This window comes from Astatotilapia calliptera, chromosome 15, assembly GCF_964374335.1.
Source record: "Astatotilapia calliptera chromosome 15, fAstCal68.1, whole genome shotgun sequence".
In the NCBI taxonomy this organism is placed as follows: domain Eukaryota; kingdom Metazoa; phylum Chordata; class Actinopteri; order Cichliformes; family Cichlidae; genus Astatotilapia; species Astatotilapia calliptera.
Genome location: NC_137436.1, coordinates 11,357,408 through 11,361,993, shown reverse-complemented (window position 1 = coordinate 11,361,993; position 4,586 = coordinate 11,357,408).

Sequence of the window (4,586 nt, the reverse complement as noted above, 5' to 3'; positions counted from 1 at the left end):
ACCCAGACACAAATATACACTTCCAGCTTACACAGGGGTGCACACAGGGTCCTTTTAGCTTATTGACCCAACTTGCTGGAGCATTGTTTAGTTGTTGTTGCCCTCCTCCTGTGGGATTGAACATCTCTAGAGTTTCACACTCAGAGCCTGCCTTGCTGATAAAAGTCAGAGGAGCAAGGCTTCACAAGGAGAAGCTTGTGCTGTTATGGCTAAGCCACATTTCAGATGACAAAGAGCATCGGGCCAAGCCTTATGTTGACAGAAAGATATCACTGAAGGGCAAAAGGTTAGGGCTCACAGATTAGTGCCAATGTATTACTGCAGTAGCCTCACTCCCCCCTTGTAATTCTCGCTAATGCACACACAAGGGTAGCTCTGAATCCTTGACATTAGATCATTACAGTCATTTACTTTTCACTTACTCCAAGATCATCAATAACGTCCACCTTTTTAAACCTTAAATAACATAAAAATTTGACAATTTATATTAACAGAATTTGCTGTTTTGGACTCCATTGGGGATATACATCTATAATGTGAGTGTGTAAACAGATTTAGGTCCCCACAGCAGGAATACAACCTGCACTCCACACACACACTGTTCACAATCTATAGCCAGTGCTGGAGGCTGGATGGAACCACAGACTGCTGACCTGTTTGCAGCCTCATTCTTCTCACCTTGCTTTGGCTTCACTCTCTTTTCACTCTTCTGTGGCCAACTCGCCAACAATGATGTCTTTCTTTTCTGCCAAGGGAGAATGTGAAAATCAAATAACTGGTTGCTAGAATTTCTTAGAAAAAAAAAAAGAAACTGCAACACTTCACTTCAATATTCTTTTTTAGGTGTAGGGGACACAAGGTCATCATCACTGGAGAAAAACAGTAGCCGTCATCAGATTTAGGTGACAAGAGACCTGTGGAGGGAAATCCTAGGTAATAATGTGTTCTATTGTAAATGACACAGATTAGCTTTCTAATTGTATCCTCGTTATTTCCCTGTGGTCCTCACTTATCAATGTCTGGAAGGTCCTCCCTGCACTCCCAGTTAATACTTTGTAAAGATTAGTCTATTGTTTTTTGGAGGTCACACCAAGTCAATATTTAATCAAGGCTGTGGAACTGCAGGTTGAGGCAGATTGGATAAACTGTCCGTGGTCCATCTGTGTATACTTGAAGATTTGACAGTGACAGCAGAGATAGACTAGTCACCATTCAAAGCAATGGCTTGTGTTGACAGGTTACAGTAGAGCGAATGAAAGGATTAGGTGTGTAGGTGTACATGCGAATGTCCACACCTACTTTTCGTCAAGGTTTGCTTTGGTATCTTAGCTGCCCTCTGCGATTTAGGTCCCAACTATATTTCCTGACAGTTATACTAACTACTGCTGATATGTGGGAACTCCTTTGGGCACTGTTGTGTTTCAAAGTTGTACATGTCTATAGTTATTATAGAGAGGTCGGTGTGATTGTGAGAGTGCAGCTGATCTGTTTACCTAGCGTTTATTTCAAACATTCGGCCAAGATGCGGTTCTTTGTTTGCGTGCCACATACACGCATGGTCTGGAGCTACACGTCTGCGTAGCGCAGCACTGATCATGTTCGACATTTCAAAGCGCTGCCTTAGTTAAAGTGTTGATGAGACATAATCTATAGACAGTGTGATGAAAGGATACACACAATTTCCTTAAATAGCATAGCAGTGACTGCTTGAATCGCCACCTAATTGCCTCGTGTCTGAGAAGTTTTCATTAATTCAGCAAGGCGCACGCAGTTTACACAGTAAAGCCGAGAGGTGTCAGGTTGCCAATAAAACAGGAGTCTGAGTTTCATCCCACTTTATTGGATTGTGCAATACCCTTTGCCAATCACGGTGGATAATTGCGCAGCTTAATTTACCATCGGAGGCTACAAGATGAGAGGACTCCCCCCGTTAAGACGGCTCACCGCCACACAACTGTACTCCTCAAGGAAAGGAAATGTAACTTTCTTCAGAATCCGCTTTTGGCACTTATTAGCTCTTCTGAGCGTTGGATTTTTTTAATTTATTTGAACACATCAAGTTATAATTCCCTCCTGACATACACTCTCTTTATTAATGTGTGGATAAAGAGGACACAGCACCTCAGCGACACAGCCACGGTCATGATAAAGTGTAAATGATAAAGTGTGAATTGATTAGAGCTGGACCAATTGGGGCCAGCTGTGCAAGGGAGTCATCGATAACCTGCCTGTGCTTCACATTGATTATTGCTATCTCAGATAACAGGACAGAAGACCTCTGTCTCTCTCCCTCTCAAACAGAGAGACACACAAACTCTTGGCGCCTCTTCCCCCCCCTTATATTTATCTCTACATAGGGTATATGTAAGGGAAGATGGTAGCAATGGCTACATTCAAGTCCTTGTCTGATGTAATAGCTGTAAAGTCATGTTTGCCTTCTGTTGACTGACTTCACTGGACTGTGACCAGCATTAGTAGTTGGTCACACACACCGACTCAGTGAGTCAGGGACATGGATGTGAGGATAAAGAGCTGTTCACCTCTCGTGTCTCTTCAACCTCCAGACGACTGGCTCGAGTAAACTCAATTTTGGCCGAATTGGGCCAACTGCGGTTACTCAAAAATCTATTCTCTCAGATATTCTGTGTCACTGCACTGGTAACACTGGCAACACCCAGTGTATGCCATACCCTGTGCCTGTGTGCGTGTGTGTGTGTTAACGGTCAACCTATCACTTTGCCTGATTATCGGAGTTGATACCAGCTGTGCTGCCCCGAGTGGAGACAGGCTAATGTGTTACGTCTATCCTCTGAGCTGTTAGCACAAACATGACTGCGCGCGCACACGTACAATCACGCAAACCACAATCAGCAGTATGAGACATGTCTGACTCATTGAAGACACATAATCTCATGACCTTGAAGAGAAAACTGTAAAACACGTCTTGTTGTGTTCGCCTGCAGGAGACTTCTCTTCTCTTCTCTTGCTTTTGATCACAAGAACTATGAACATGATGGAGGCTTTATAGTGTTTTCAATCTCTCCACCTCCCATCTCCCGTCTTTTATCCTCTCATCCCTATTTATAAGTGTTATTGGTTGGAATGAAGTGTGTACATTTTGTTACCTTCCTCATGTAATGCGCCAACACATGCGTTTGTGCGCTGAACATTTGTCGCTGAAACATCCTCCCATTTAGCCAGGCAGAAACAATCAAATGTTTTCTCAAGGGCATTTGCTCATTAAAGTCAATCCTTCTGGGACTGCTCTAGTGTATGTGTGTATCACGCGTGGCTTTGTTAGCTAGATAGCTTCCCTCTTAGCTTTCCTGACTACTGAGCGGTGAGTTTGGCATTCTCATTGCCAAAAACTGTTGTGAGCTTTGTCTGCTGGTTCCTTTCAGTCACAAGCTCCCAGCGTTATGTGTGTGTGAGTTACGTAAAGGCTTTGTGTAATGATGTTGTACGTCTTGTCATTTGTCAGAGTGCTTGTATAAGGAAACAGTGGTTGAATGCTGCAGGGAGGGTTTGGGTCATAAGCATTAAACTCAGGTGTGCTATGATTCGCTTGATTAACTACAGCTGTCAGTGAGGGCAGAGGGTGCTGTCCCTCCAGTCCTTCTGCATGACAGGCAGACGCCTCAACTCTCTGCAACCTGACATTGTCCCCTGCCTCCCTCTGGGTTTTTCACTTTTGCCAGACAGCACAGGGACTTTGTTGGTATAAGGGTCATATAGGGCTTACTGTGATGCTGAGCTCTGAAACGGCATATTGTGGTGCTAGGGAAGGCTCATCCTTGCTCATGTGACAAGGTGCATCCCTGTTAGGTCAGTACAATTATAAGGGGCTGAAATCCACTTGAGGTATTCTATGTGTAAAGAGACTTACTTTTAGGGCATATGTGTATTATTTGAGGATAAAGTACACATATTGATACATAATCAGAATGGTTAAGCCTTTTTTTACAGGATCGCAGCAGCATTATGCAGATAGATGTATGTATGTAGGATAAAAATGCGTATTTATCATCTTTATCCAAACATCTGTGTAATATATGCAAATTTGCATGCTGAGGTGGATTTTTTTCCAATTTTCTTTGTAATCTGCTGTCCAGCAACATGTTTTACAACTGGGTATGTGTAAATTAGAGGCATAAAATATGTATTTTGAGTCTAAGATTTGTTTCTTCAGAACTGCTGAAAATAGATATCAGTGCTGATCATCTCTGATCTGGAATGAGCAGCGAATAGGCGTGTGTGTATAACAGCTCAGTTTGCATATATATAGCTGGGTCAGCAGCATTAGATGGTTTTTTGCAGATAATGGAGGGACCACTGAAGCAAGAAGCTGTGCTCTGCTGTAATTGGCCCACGTGCAGTTCTCTTCCTGGGTATCGTTCATGAAGAGCGCATAGATACAAATTTAGGCTTAATCAGTGTACGTGCAGCCAAATACATGAAACGGCCATAAAAAGTATGCCCGTTGTATGGATGTCATCACGTTCCCCACTAATGCATGTTTGTCCAGAAACTGGGGTGAGTTTCTTGACTTAAGCTGACAGATCCAGTGCCTCTTTCCCTCTTTTTCT